The sequence below is a fragment of the Castor canadensis genome, chromosome 9 (genome assembly GCF_047511655.1).
Source record: "Castor canadensis chromosome 9, mCasCan1.hap1v2, whole genome shotgun sequence".
NCBI classification, from domain to species: domain Eukaryota; kingdom Metazoa; phylum Chordata; class Mammalia; order Rodentia; family Castoridae; genus Castor; species Castor canadensis.
Genome location: NC_133394.1, coordinates 59613632 through 59630105, shown reverse-complemented (window position 1 = coordinate 59630105; position 16474 = coordinate 59613632). Strand labels below are relative to the sequence as shown.

Sequence of the window (16474 nt, the reverse complement as noted above, 5' to 3'; positions counted from 1 at the left end):
AGTACTTATAGAGTATAAAGGTACTTTAAGAATCACATGTTATAGGACTGTAAAATGATCTAGCCACTGTAGAAATACTGTGGTTCCTCAGAAAGTTAATCAGAATTACCACATGACTCAGCAGTTATCCTATGGAATATACCCAAAAGAATTGAAAAGAGGGTTCAGACATATACCTACAAACATGTTCATTGTAGCACAATTTATGATACTCAAAGGTGGAAATAATCAAAATGTCTACGTGATGGATAAACAGGTAGACAAATTGTGGTGTATGCATACAATAGATAGTATTCAACCATAAAAAGAAATGGTTACACGTTACACGTAACATGTTACAAATGGATGAATCTCAAAAACATTATGCTCAGTGAAAGAAACCACACATAAGAGGTCACATGTTATATGAATCATTTATATGAAATATACAGAATATGTAAATTCATAGAAACAGACAATAGACTGGTGTTTTCCTAGGCAGGGGAAAATTAGGTACAGATACTTAATGGATATGGGGTTCCTTATGGGGGGATGAGAATGTCTGGACTAGACAGAGGTGGTGGTTGTACACTGCATGCACGTGCCAAATGACACTGATTTCTTTTTAATGTAAATGAATTTCACCTCAATAAACAAAAAAAATATAGTGTACAAATGTGAGTATTGCTATCCTTGCTTTTTCCTGAGTTTTAAAGGCTATGCATGTGGTTTACTCACTTACTCTTTTAGGTCTTTGCTTAAACATAATCTCAGTAAGGCTTACCTTGACCACATTCTTTTCCTTTTATTTTTCATTTTTAAAGAAACATTTCCTCAACTTTATAAATTGGCAAATAAAATTATATATATTCACAGAGTACAAGGTCATGTTTTGAAAGATGTATATGCTGTGAAATAGATGAATCAAGCCAATTAACATATCTATCACTTCAGATATTGATTTTTTTTGTGAACATCTTCTTTTAAATAGATGCCCAGCCTATCACTCTTTATCTTTTTCCCTGCTTTATTTAATTCTTCTTAGTTTATTACTCTTACTGTTACTATTGACATACATGTACTCCTTGACTTATGATGGGGTTTTACGTGAAGACAAGTCATGTGATAACATCATTAGAGATTCAGTGAGGCAGCTTCAAGACAAAGATTGACAGCTATATTGAGAAGACTGGGATGGTCAGGGAAGGGTCCTACCTAGAGTCTCAGAGGAAGTAAGTCAGGGCTGAAATCGTGACTTTGGACTTCCATACTTCAGATCCACAAGACAATGAATTTCTGTTTATTATATGCCTCCCAGTTTGCAGCATTTTGTTATGGCAGCCTTAGAAAACTAACATAGTGTTCATGAGTCATCTTATCAAATTAGCATCCCTTAATCAATTTATCAAAAATAGATCTCCCACATCATGTCCTGTTACTTGAAATACTCTCAACACTACATTTTTTTCACATTAAAAAAAAGAACATTTATGTTAGCTTACAATTAGGAAAAAACCATCTACCACAAAGTCTATCTTGAGATAAAGTATTGAATTCCTCATCTAATTTATTAATATTATACTGAAAGTGAAAAAAGAATGGTTGCATGTGTATACTTTCCCACCATTTTTAAGTCAAAGCCATCAGTCAAATCATCATAAGTTAGAGATTATCTGTGTTCATACTGTTCATTTAGCACTCCTCATTAGCACAATTCAGTTGGCTTCCCATGGCACAATTCAATGGCTTCTGTCTGGATTTGCATTGCCTAGAGTAGTGTTCAGCACATAACATCTAGGGGTGAGGTGTTTAGGAGGTGAGTAAGCCATGAGAGCAGAGATCTCATGGATAGAATTAGGGTCCTTATAAAAGTTCCATTTTTGAGCAGAGAGATTGGCCCTCACTTGACACCAAATGTGTAGAGACCTTGATCTTGGACTTTCCAGGTTCTAAAACTGGGAGGAAAAAAAATTCTCTTATTTATAAGTTGCCCAGTGTGTGATATTTTGTTATAGTAGCACAAATGAACTAAGACAAATTTATTCTTTAAGAAAGATTTCATGCTCTCACTTGGAGTCACTTTATTTTTCATATAGTTTTTTTCTTTTCTTTCCCACTGTGCAACCCTCTTCAGTGCCAACAGACTACAGGCAGAGGCCAGGCAATGGTTTGGAACCATAGCTTGCTCTGGCATGGAACAATATGAGAGGGCCAGGATTTTTCATATAGTTTTAATACAGCTTTGTGATCTGGTTTGTAAGAATATATCAAGTTAACAAGTATTGATTAGGAGTCCGTAGAAACTGACTGAGAGGAGAGGTACTAAAGAACCTAATGGAAGAGTTAGGCAGAAAAAGTGTGAATTGCCACAAAATTAAATACATATGCAAATTAGAGTGGTGGCAACTGTCTCCCTCAACTCTACAGCCTCTGAAGTATCTCTGCATCATACTTTAATCATTGCTGTTCAATAAAAATGAACATGTTAAAGCTGATGAGGTAAGTTGTGCTACAGAATTAACAAATCAATTTATTAATAGTTCAACTTACATTTATTGAGTGTATTCTATATGTCATATCTTGTGTTTTGTTGCTGAAATAATCAGATTAGACACATTGCTCAGTGATGGGCTATTTTGAGAGAAAATGAGATAATATCTGGGAAAAGTCTTTCTACATTTTAAAGCACTAAGCAAATGTCTAGTCTTAAAATAAGTTTTCAGGAAAATGGTTCAAATTGCTAAAGTCAAATGCCAGTCTTGAATGAATTATAGACAACTGAAGTAATTCTTGGTACCAATTCATTCTTTTCACTTAGCTCCAGTCCACAGGCCTTCTTTTTGTTAGAGAAACACAGCAAGGTCATTCCTGCTTCTAGGCCTCTGTTCTTCCTATTCTTTCTCTCTGCCTTTAAATCCCTTCCTCATATTATCACATTTTAATCACATTTCTTTTATGAGAAAACTCAAATAGTATTATGTCAGGGAGGCTTTTCCTGAAAAATTTAAAATGCTCTTTTAAAACTTGGCACCAATATTTCTCTAGCCTCTGAGGCCCAGACTTCTGTAATTAATTAGTTAAGGTGGTACTGGAGTTTGAATTCAGGACCTTGTGCTTGCTAGGCAGGCACTCTACCACTTGAGTCATGCCCCCACCTTATGCTTCCCTATCTTCTCTGCCTTACATTATTTTCTCCACACTTGCTAACAAGTCTTATGCTGTACATTTACTTGCCCATTATTGCCTGCTCCCACTGAATGTAAGGGACAAGATAGCAGGGAGTTTGCCTGTTTCATTCACTGCACACTGTCCAGGGCATGTAGTAGACACAACTATTTGTTGAATAAATAGATGAATGCTTCTGACATGGAATTGAGAGCAGTTACGTCTGAAGCTAAAGTACAGTTCTGGGTCAAAAAAAGGAACTAAAATTGAGGAAAAATATTTCTTTAGATCAGTCCAGCTTCTCTGGACTGAACATTTAGAGTGATAGTGGAAAAAACAAAAAGGATGGTGACTCTAAAGATGAAAAGAGAAAAGGCCAGCTGATTTGAAAGGACCAGAAATAGACATGGTGTAACATCTGACAGAAACTCCAAGACAAGCCAAGCTACCAGAATAACTTTCTGTGACTTTCTGACAAAATTCTAACTGAGACACTATTCCTGAAAGATGATTAATAGCATGGTTCCTGGAGGGAGAATCCTGGGCTCCCATCCCAGCTCAGAGGACACTAAGCAACTTTTCACTTTAGCAAATGTCTTTTCTGAGTCTCAGTTTCCTTGTTCTGAAAAAAATGGTAACAATATCTATTTCTTTGGTTTTTAAGTTTTGAATAATGTAAAGTCTATGTAAAGTCTAGTAGCTGAAACATAGTTGTAACAGTAAAATTTTATTCCCTTATCTCAACTCTAAAAAAAGATTTGATGTTTTCACAGGTATTCATACAAGAAATGTGACATTTCATATACTTGATTACAAAAAAGGAGAGAAGCAATAAAGATATACAAATAGTCAATTATAATACAGATGCAAAAATACCAAATAATACTTTGGGCTTTCACACTAGCTCTGTATGTTTGTACTTCAGTACACCTGGTGGGGGTTGTGTATTACTACCGTGGAGAGGGGAAAGATCCCAGGAGTTTTTCCACAGAGATGGTCTTCTGTTTCCTTAGTAGGTGTTTGCAGGCAACGTTTGATGACCAGAACCTGACTAGAGAGTCCTCTGTTTAAGGTTTCACAAAGGATTCATCTTAAACATGATAACTGCAGAGCTGAATGTTAGAGATGGAAGATACCTTACAGATTGCCAAGCTCAGTATTTTTCTCACTGCTGCAGCAAACAGAGGATGAACATATTACTATCTATACATCATACTTGTGGGACCTTGCTCTATGGACTAACATGATTCCTGAAAAAAAAAGGATGTCTATAGGGTCTTATGATTTCTATGCACAATCTTAGCAGATCCTGTAAAAATCTACTTTGATGTTAATACATATTTTGCCCTTCAGCAGTTAAGCTATAAAACCAAAAAAAAGCAAAACAAAGTGAAAAAACTCATTTTAATTAAATTTGCAAAATATAATTTTAATCACATATATTAATTAATTTAATCTTTTTAAAACTGGTCAAATCAGACCCTGTCATGAAAATGCTTCCACATCATAAAATCTCTTGCATTTGGCCTGGGATTGTGCTTTTGGAAATATCTTTCCTCAATTAAAGAAATATCTTTAAATACTTGGACTAGCTCATGAGACACTTGAAAATTACTTATGTCTGACCAATTTATCTAAGGAAAAGTAACTCCTATGATTCCAAATTTTTCATTTCAAGTGAAGAAAATTCTGAAAAGTTCCAGGTTCCAAATAGATGATGACATCAATAACCAGAAAATACTTAGAGAGTACTTTGAAAACTTATATTCAAGTAAACTGGGAAATGTAGACAAAATGGTAAATTCCTAGATGCATGCAATCAACCACAATTGAACCAAGAAGATATTAACCACCTAAATAGTCCTATTACATGCAATGAAATTGAAACAGTGATAGTCTCCTTACAAAGAAGAGCCCAGGACCTGATGGGTTCACAGCAAATTTTACCAAACTTTTAAAGAAGAACTAATACCAATACTCCTCAAACTTTTCCAGGAAATAGAAAGGGAAGAAACACTACAAACAGATTCTGTGAAGCCAGCATTACACTCATTCTGAAACCAAATAAAGATGTAACCAGAAAAGAGAATTGTAGACCAATATCTTTAATGAATACAGATGTAAAGATTCTCAAAATACTGGCAAACAGAATTCAAAAACACATCAAAAGATCATACACAATGACCAAGTTGCTTTCATTCCAGGGATGCAAGGATGGTTCAACATACATAAACCCATAAATGTAATATAGTACATAAACAGATGCAAGGACAAAAAACCCACATGATCCTCTCAATAGATGCAGAAAAATCCTCTGACAAATTTCAACAACCTTTCATGATAAAAGCTCTGAAGAAAGAAGGAATAGGAGGAACATTTGTCAACACAATAAAGGTTATATATGACAAAACTAGAGCCAGTGTCATACTAAATGGAGAACTGAAACCATTCCCCTTAAAGCCAGGAACGAGACAGTGCTGTCTGCTTTCTCCACTCCTATTCAATATAGTTTTGGAATTCCTAGCCAGAGCAATAAGACAAGAGCAAGAAATAAAATGGATTCATACAAATAGGGACGAAAGAAGTCAAACGATCCCTATTTGCAGATGACATGATCCTATACCTTACAGACCCCCAAAACTCCACCAAAAAATGATTAGAAATTATAAACTCTTTTGGCACAGTAGTAGGACACAAAATTAACATACAGAATTCAGTAGCTTTTCTATATAACAACAACACAGAGACTGAGAAAAAAATCAGGGAAACAATCCCATTTACAATAGCCTTAAAAACAATAAAGTACCTCAGAATAAGTTTAATTAAAAAAACCCAAAGACCTTTTTAATGAAAACTATAAACCACTGAAGAGAGAAATCGAAGAAGACTTCAGAAGATGGAAAGACCTTCCATGCTCATGGATTGGTAGAATTAACATTGTGAAAATGGCTATACAACCAAAAGCAATCTACATGTTCAATGCAATCCCTATCAAATCCCTATCAAAATTCCTATCAAATGTTCTTCACAGAAGTAGAAAAAGCAATCATGCAGTACATATGGGAACACAAAAGACCTCAAATAACCAAAGCAATTCTGAGCAAAAAGTCCAATACTGGAGGCATCACAATACCTGACCTCAAACTATACTGCAGAGTTATAACAATAAAAACAGCATGCTATGGTCACAAAAAAAATAGGAAGACAAATGGATTGGAATAGAAGATCCATACATTATCCCATGCATCTAGCCAGCTGATCTTTGACAAATGAGCCAAAAATACACGATGGAGAAAAGACAGCCTCTTCAATAAATGCAGGTGGGAAAAACAGATATCCACATGCAAACTACATCCCTGTCTTTCATCCTGTACCAAAATCAATTCAAAGTGTATCAAAGACCTTACACTTTGAAACCAAAGTCCTGAAACTTTGAATCACCAGACTCAAGAGACAGCCCACAGTATGGGAGAAAATCTTTGCCAGCTACTCATCCAACAAGGGTCTACTATCCAGAATCTACAGGGAACTCAAAAACTCAGCCCCAAAGAATCAACATCTCAATGAAGAAATAGGCACATGAATTAAACAGGGAATTCTCAAAGGAAGAGGTATAAATGTCCAGTAGATACATGAAGAAGTGTTCAGATTCCCTAGTTATAAAAGAGATGTAGATCAAAACAACACCCCAGTTAGAAAGGCCAGAATCAATGGTAATAACAACAACAAATGCTGGCAAGGATGTGACAAAACAGGAACCCTTATACACTGCTGGTGGGAATGCAAATTAGTATAACCATTATGGAAAACAGTATGGAGATTCCTCAAAAAACTAGAGATAGAACTGCCATATGATCTAGTGATACCACTTCTGGGTATCCACCCAAAAGAATTCAAAACAGGATACAGTAGAGACACCTGTACACCGATGTTCATCACAGCACTATTCACAATAGATAAACTCTGGAAACAACCCAGATGCCCTACAACTGATGAATGGATCATGAAATTGTGGTATGTATACACAATGGATTATTACTCAGCTACAAGGAATAATGACATGGAGTTTGACAGTAAATGGATGCAACTGGAGGACATCATGTTAAGTGAAGTCAGCCAGGATCAAAAACACAAAAGACACATATTTTTTCTCATTCGTGGATGACAGATTCAAAGATAAACATATACACAAAAACAAACATGATCATATACAAACTCAGTTGTAGAACATATTTGTAACAGTGTAACTACTATATAGAACTGGGGTAAGAGAGAAAGGAAAGGAGAATGGTAGAGCAACAGTAGTATTGTCTACCACAGATGTGAAGGTAGAGGATATATGGATGTGTACTGAAAGCTGTTGAAAAATGGGGGGTGGGAGTAAAGAGATAAGGGAGAGTAGTCTAAGAGATTGAACAGACCAAAGTAAAGCACATCCACAGAGGGCATACATTGAGACACTGCTCTGAACGTCAATTCACATATTTATTATGAAAACTAGGACTATAAAATAGGCACAGTGTGTCCCCTCAGGAGATGGGGGGTAAATGGAGAGGAGGGAGGGTGAACTAAGGAGATTAAGGTGATGGTATAGGGTAGGTGGACTTCATATACCTATATGAAACAGAACTAGAAAACCTCTTGCAATTGCTTTAAGTGGGGTGGGGAAGGGGAGAGGGGGAGAGACGATGGGGGCCATGTAAATAATGTACAATATAAGTCTAATCGGAATTGTCACTATGAACCCTCCCATATCATGACTATATCCTAATAAAAATTATAATTATTTAAAAATAAATATGTGACAATCACCTCTTTTGAAAAATAAGATCAAATGTAGAATTGCTCAATGCCCTTCAAGCCCTATCAGCAGGGTTACACTAGGTATGTAGGTGTAGATATAGGTATCACTATAAGTGTAGCCTTGTCATTCCTAAGGGAGAACTAAGAGGTGATGTAAGACAAAGGATCAGATAGTCCTCTGCCAGGCTGTTCAGTGGGCTGTGAATATATAATTGCTTTCTTCATTTGTGGTAGATGGTGGTGGTCCTTCCCCATGGGTACCCTAACATTTTGTGGCTTTTCTTCTTAGGTGGGCTTTTTTCTTCTTAGATGTCACCTAACATCAGGGGTGACATGTTTTCTTCATGATGGAGTAAGCATGACATGTGCTTCTTTTTTGACTGTATCTTATTAGTTATCACTTCATCTTCCACCTTGTTCTCAAAGTTTGTCTTTTACTTCTCATTCTTAATATGTTCCCATGTATAAGATGTTTTGTCATAAGTTTCTCATTTGAGGAGTTGATACATAAAAATATAAATGCATACCAGAAGTTGATGTGTAATTAGTGCAGGGGTTTCATATAAACACAAATGAGACTTAAAGCATAAACTTCAGTATTTTAATGTTTGAAATAATTGAAAAGAATATCTAAGACCACATTCATTTACTTAGTAATCTTAGACTAGTCTCAGTATTTCTTCTAATAATAGTTTGTAGGCTTGATTTACATTTTGAGTTCTATTTGGCAAGGTGACTCTAAAACTGGGAAAGATTTCATTATTTTTTTCTGTTAGGCCACAAAAGAAATAGTCACTTGCTCTCAGTGACCCAGATCAGCGCTCCAGAGGGGTCTGGAATGACACCAATTCAGTTCCTGATTGAGAAAATTATTGTTTTTCTTTGTAAAGATAACTTCAAATAAAACATTTATTTATTATTTTCAGGAACTGTGTGATTAATTACAGAACCAGAACAACTTCTATTAGTACCTTTTTCTCTTCATACCTATGTAAACATTACTATTTAAATTCTAAACATCTTCAGACTGTTCTAAGACTATTGTCTGAATGCTTCCACTGGACTTTTTTTTTATTATCATATTTTTGTTGTACTGGGGTACATTGTTACATTGACAAAAGTGCTTATAATATATTTTAGTTAAATTCACCTCTCCATCACTCTCTTTTATCCCCCTCTCCCCATTCTTAGAATAGTTTCAACAGGTCTCATTTTTCCATTTTCATTCATGAGTACACAGTTCCTGAAAATAATAAATAAATGTTATAAAATATAGGACAAGCCACCAATGAACATAATATACAGAGCAGTAAAATGTGGGGGATGTTGCAATGCTTCGTTGATAACATTCTTGAATCCAGGTACCTATTCTTGCTCAAGTTGCTCAATCATTCTGGATTATCTTTTCATTATTATAACTTATTATTGTTGTTGTTGTTTTGTTTTGCATATGTAGAGAAAGGGGAATGCATATATTTTTGGATCTTAGTGACCCTTGCATTGTTTTCTTTTGTTATGGTTTTTGCTTTGTCCCCTTAAATTTTGTAGGAGAAAGAAAAAAACAGACATAATATCATGGTCTCATGAAAAATCAGAACACGAAGCCATTAAGCAAAGAATTTCACCCTGTCAACCTGGTGAGCTCTCTCTAGGAGTTCAATTACTGTAGTGGCTTTTATCTGTTCCACTGTGCATTTACTGAGAACACCAGTTATCATTATCTAGCTGCATGGACATATTGATACTTTGCATTTACCTGAAATCCTCCTCAGGGATTTCAATAGAGATTTTTTTATTCTCTTCCATGCTACTGTCATTTGTAGGAAAGCTCTGTTGTTTTACTTGAATGTGAAACTGAGTAGGCTCTTTATTTATTCTAGAGACATACTACTTCTTGTGGCTGTTTCTGAAAAACTCATAAGTTTCATATTCATGAAGTATCTATCCCTTTCATATCATGTTCTTAATGTTTCAATTTTAATATCTTGTAACGCTGTCTCATCCTACATCTTTTTTGAAACTCTAAGCATTTTTTATGAGTTTTGAAGATTGCCCTTTTTATTGAGCTATGAAAGAAATGCTAAGCACAAACAGTGTAGTAATCTCTTCAAAGTTTACCTTTGATTCATTGATACAATCCAGATTTTCATGTGTACATCTCCTGAGAAACCTTCATCTTAGATTTTTTCAGTACCCCTAAGATCTTAAAACTTAGTCACTCAGACACCACCCACTCGCCCTCTGACACCCTCTTCTTGATTGAAAGAAGCATTTTTATAGATGAGTCACCTCCTGCCAGCTTTACAGGAATTACATAAAAGCAATCTGCCAACTAGCTTGGCCTAAGGACAGAAAATAACTGTTAATGTCAAAAGTAATAGTCATTCTGGTTTGTAGAGATGCACAATGGAGCACTTCAGGACCTTAACTCTCAGGACATCATGCCTTAATCTACATTTTATACTGTACATGAGTGAACGCATAAATGTTACACGTTCATCAGTTTGGATAAGCTTCTTGTCCTAGTATTACTAACTCCATCTTAAATGCTTTTGTTTGTGGTAGAAAATGAAAGTTTAGTTCATTTTAAGGGCGATTATATGTATATTGGAGGGAGAATGTGCATTAAGAAGTAAATATAATATGGGCAAAACACCTCATTTTTCCATGCTAACACAAAAACATTGTGTGGAAAGATACTTAAAAAACAGGACTTAGGACAAATGTTGTTTTGTGCTCTTTAAAAAAATGTGAAAGACTCATCTAAATAAATTATCATACCTAAAAAGTGTGTTTGTCAAGATATTTTTACTTTTCCTATTTCTGATAACACAACTTAGACCACATGGCAATACAACTTTAAATCACCTTTTCAGGCTCTTATTTCCTGGATAGGTTTAAGAAAGTCTTTTAACCTGTTTTTCATTCTTGGACTTATTTTTTAATTGGAATTTTCTTGATGTAGCGAATTTTTGACAGAGCTAGAAGCATTATTTCAAAAGATTTTTAATATGATCTGCTGCTGTTAATGAGGACTTCAGGAGGTACAGAATTTTAATTTGGCTGCAAATCTATAGCATATATGATTCTAGTGTTAAGAAGCAATCATTATTTCCCCAGCTTGATTTTCATATAAAAGTGCTTTAAAGAATATATAATCAATATTCTAGATGAAGCTGATATGAAAGAAAATTTCTGTGGGGCTAAATTAAAAAATAATGTTTTTACTTTTGTTTTAGTTTAACAGCAGAGTCTGCCTCTCAAAGTAAAGATAGTGAGTTCTTACAATTTATCCAAATGAGAATTTTCTTATGATTATAGCCTTATTATCACTTGATATTTTCTGCTTAATGGAACACCTCTTGTAAAAAGACAATATACCACAGAATAGCAGTCAAATTCATATTTCTCAAAGGTGCCACACACACACTGTAATTGAGGTTCCTAAGAGGGATTTGAAAAGTGTTAAACTAGGAATCATATTTTCAAAAAGAGTGAGAAAAACATTTAATCAGACAATTTGACACTTATTCTTCTACTTACAAACTGTGTGACTTTTAGTAATGTCTGAATCTCAGTCTACTTATCTCTAAAATAATTCTTTATGAAAATGCTGTTAATAATGAAAAATTATGTATGGAAATACTAGGTCAAATAATTGACTTAAAATACATAATAGGTCTTTAAAAGTATCATATGCTTTTTATTTCCTTCTTGATAAACGCTTCTGCACCAACAAAAAGCCAAACAGGTTCCCAAGCTTCATCTGAAAATGGGTCCAGTGGTGGTGGTTTAATTAAGGAGGTGTTTAAATACCTCTGATCCAATTTTAATTAAAACTAATATTTATTGAGTGGTGGACATGAACTATCTCATTTAATCTCTTCAACACTCATCAAATTAGGTATTATTATTTAATTCACTTCACAGATGCAACTGAGATACAGAGAGGTTAAGTGAATTGAGCACACACTAAAAACTGAAGTTTCAGTTAGCGAAAGAAAAGGAATTTGGGATTTTTTTTTTTTGCAAGCGGTCTATGATTATGAGATCATATCTTCATAGCACCCAAATCCATATTGACTGTAAAGCTCATAGACAGAAAACATTATTAAATTTTAACACACATCCATGGAAAAAAGCTTCAGTGGTGCTGGAAGACTGTTCCTGGGGCTCCTGCATTTCTGTCTGTCTTGTGAGCTGATGCATTGGCCCCTTCTGCTCTGCACTCTTTCCAAGGATATTTGTAAACAGACTTGGAAAATAGAAAGAGTATCTTCCTTTGGAACAAAGGGCAAGTATGCTTACTTTCTAGTATTAAAAAAGACAGTATTTTCTTCTGAGGCAAAGGCCATTCAAGCTTATAGCAAAAAGATTTGGGCTTCCCAAGCTCAGGATTTTCCTCCTATAATGAAACTCACTGTATGTATAGGTATCACCTAGCCCTTTTCACGCCACCATATTGGAAAAGGAACTTGGAGAATCAGCTCAAAAGCTGGTACTGTGGCTATTGCTCCAACTAAGGCAGTCCTTTCTCTCTGACCTGGGAATGTTGTGCCTTCTGCCAGTATTCATGAAACCCTGGCAGGCTGGCTTGTCAGCTATTAGATGAAACCTCAGATACTTTACACTTCTTGACAGGTGGGGAAAGGACACTTGTAAACACAGTTGGACAGCAAAAAAAAAAACAGTTTATTTAAGACATTATCTGAAACAACAACACAGGAGTGTAAGTGGGAAAAATAATCTTCCCCAAAGGCTGTATTTTATGATGTATCAGAAAAGCTTTTTGATAGGGATGTGTATGTGTACGTGTCTGCCAAGAAAAAGAGAGGGCAAACAAGCACATATTGCTTGAAACCATGAAAACCTAATAAATATACACGGTTGTAAACAGCTTTCTAAAGACAGGTACCCTGTGCTGAACATGATTTATATGTTTGCTCCTGGCTTAAAAATGAACATTGGCACTAGATCACAAAAGCTGTTAAATTCTTCTGAGGCTCAATGTTGCAGGAAATTATTACATATCTATATTTTCAGGAAACCAACTGGCTGATTTGGAATTATGCAACTTTCACATCTGGAAAATTGAAAGAAGGGTTAATTTATTATGAGGCATAATTTACAGTTAATAAATTGTAACAAGCATCAGTAAGTAAAGAGACAGTAGCTTGATGGGGATATAGCAAAGAGCCACTTTTCCCCTCTAAATGTACTTAATTAATACAATTCATACTTTGGGAGACAGGAAATAATGAGACCCACAACAGTCTTTGACTCTGGATGTTGCTGTTTGTTCAAAAGCAACAAATAACCTCCTTGTAACAAATACTTACAATTACATGTGAAAGATTTGTCACATATACATTTTCATTTAGAAATAAGCAAAAATTTATGTAAAATTCAATAGTACATTTTTATAGTAAAATGTATGTTTGTATCCACAAATCTCTCTCAGACACACACAATCTACCACTTACACTGTTTGTATCACAGAGTTTTGTATGTCCAAACATGAACCAAATAATGACATTTTGGTCAACAACAGACTGTATATATGATGGCAGTTACATATCACATTAGAACTGAAAAATTCCTCAATTGCCTAGTGAAGTGGTAGCTATCACAACATTGCAGCAAAATGTACTACCAATAGGTTTATGGTGATCCTGGTGTAAATAAACTTACTGCACTGCCAGTCACATAAAGGTACAGTACATACAATTATGTATGTTACCTAATGACTGATAATGGTAATACATGACTGTTGTTAGTTTATGTATTTGCTATACTATTACTGTGTGTCATTATTACAGAGTATACTCGTTCTACTTATAAAAATGTTTACTGTAAAAATGTATGCCCTGTATGCAGCAGCCTCGTATACCTCATCTTACTGCATTTCTTGATTGCATCAAAAAGCCAGTTCAAGTGATTGACTTATACCACCTATGTTAGGTAAGTGTGCTGTATGATGTCTACACAATGATGAAATTGTATGTATGATAATACATTTCTTAGAATATATACCTGTCATTAACTGACATATGACTATACATAACTACAGTCTTTGTACTGATAATAACATAAATTAGTGCAAAAAAATTTATGTAAAGATAAAGTTTGTATGTTTGTTTGTTTAGAGAGAGTCTTGTTATGTAGTCCAGGCTGGCCTGGAACTCACTGTATAGCTTAGGCTGGCCTTGAACTTACTATTCTCTTACCTCTGTCACCTGAATGCTGGGATTATACATATGAACCACTAAGCCTGGCCAAGATGTAGTATATTTTATAAGAGAAATAAGGAAAACAACATATGAGTGCTCCATTTATGACAGAACAAACTGGAAAATCTGAAAACCTCTTCAAACTTCATGAAGAAGGTATTGTTTTCAGCCCGGTTTTAAAGATGGGAAGATGAGTTGAAATGAGTTAAGTAACTTGTTCATGTCTCACAACTTGTATGGATCTGAGCTTTGAGCACAAATTTGCCCAAGTTTAAAGCCTATCTTTTCACTTTTCATTTATTCCCTATGCAGTAGAGAAAGACAACTTCTAGGAAGATAAGTTTATTTATAAGCCTACATTCACCTTTGTTTTCCCAAAGGAGTCATATTTCCCCCATTAAAATAAGTTCAGTTAATCTTCTTTCCTAGAACACAATAATTTATATCCTCAGTTGCTAAATCTTCATATGATACCATGCAAAGACAGATTATTTATCATGATTTCTTTAAATAAATATCCCAACAGGCATTTATTGAACGAGCCTGTGCATGTCACTCTGTGATAGGAACAGTATGCCACATAATCTTATCATGAGGGGCCAATCACTTGATGCGAAAGCATGCATGTGAAATGCAAAATGGGGAACAGCTTGTGATCCAGAACTTCAAGTGAGACGTTCATGAATTAATTTAGGAATACGACATTTCCTAAAAATAATGAATTCATTCAAACTCTCAGATCTTTTCTGTGACATCTAGGCATATCTGAGGCATGTCCTTAATAATGAGGTGCCTACTGGACTTCTTTATTCCCTATTCTCTTGTCTTTTCCTAGATGATTTCATCCAGTGCCAGGACTTTAAATGCTACTAACGTGCTAATGAGTTCTGTATTTCCACCTGAATTCTTCAACTCAAGACTTGAATACCCAAGTGTCTAAAAGGTGTCACAACCATAGCAAGTATAGAAAAGAACTCTTTGTCCCCTTATTAATAACTAGCACTATGAGACAGGCATTATTCTAAGCACTTTACATGTATTTAACCATTTAAACCTTGAGGCACACTTAAAATAGATGCTGTTATGATTTTGATTTTACCCAGAAAGTAAAGAGGGTAATTAACTTGGCCAAGTTCCTAAGACATGAAAATGAGGTGCAAATTTAGTCTATTCCACAGGGCATGTCTCAAAACCACCACAGCACACTCCTTCTCTCAGTGCTCTCCAGCACAGGAAACACATTTTTGTCAGGCTGACCAAGATATTACCCTTGATTCCACTCTTTCTTAATGTTCCCCACACACTATGAATTAGCAAGTTCTTTCAGCTCCATCTCCAATATATGTCAACCTGTCCCACTAACTTCTCACTATTTTTCTTATCATTATCACTTGTCTGGTCTACTGCAATGGCCACCTGAGTGGGTTTTACTTGTAGTCTATTCTCTACTTGACAGCCAGTACAGTACAGCTTGTACAGTGATATGTATGGGAACATATCACTACCTTTCCAAAGAACTCCAATGAACTCTCTCTATGGCTTACCAGATCCCACATAATCTGTTCCCTGCTTGCCTTTCTGAATGTGTCTCATCTCAGGCTCTCTCACATCCGTCACGCTTCCATTCTCTCTGGCCACTACAAGCTTGCTCCATAGGAGGGACTGCTTCCTTTGCATAGATCTCTTTTGTTTTAGATGTTTGTGTTTACTGTAGTCTTTTCTCTTTCAGGTCTCAGTTCCATGTCACATCAGAACAGATTTCCATACCCAGCTTCTTCAATCAGCATTCTTGCAGCCACTCCCATCCCCAGCAATCCAATCTTCTTGTTTCACTGACCCTGTTTTATGTTCTTCATAGCTCTCTTATCTCTGTCTAAGATTATTTAATTTGTTCACATGTTCATTTGTCTGTCTTCTCTCATTAGAGGTAATATGTATGTTAACATAAAACTTGGTTTTTGTGCTGTCACTGTATCACCAGCTTCTAGAAGATTACTCTGTATTGTAGACACCAATTAATACTTCTTGAGTGATTGACCAAAAATAATCTCATTTTCTTCAGAATTATGATTTTATAACTATCAAATATTTAGAAAGCATTTACTCATTTTAGAATTCCTTCCAAGGTGCTGCTCAAATATTCCCTATCAGTGAATGATTTGCTCATTAAAGAAAACAAATGATAATCTGGGCACTGGTGGCTCATGCTTGTAATCCTGCCTGATTGGGAAACTGAGATAGAGGATCATGGTTCTAACCCAGCCCAAGCAAAACAGTTCATGAGACCCCATTTCAAC

General features: G+C 35.3%; 2 pseudogenes; both read right to left on the bottom strand.

Moving 5' to 3' along the window:
- LOC141410907 (bifunctional heparan sulfate N-deacetylase/N-sulfotransferase 3-like) overlaps positions 1 to 16474 on the bottom strand; it is a 173485-nt pseudogene that overhangs the window by 128011 nt on the left and 29000 nt on the right.
- LOC141411243 (small nucleolar RNA SNORA42/SNORA80 family) lies at positions 2094 to 2217 on the bottom strand (annotated as a pseudogene).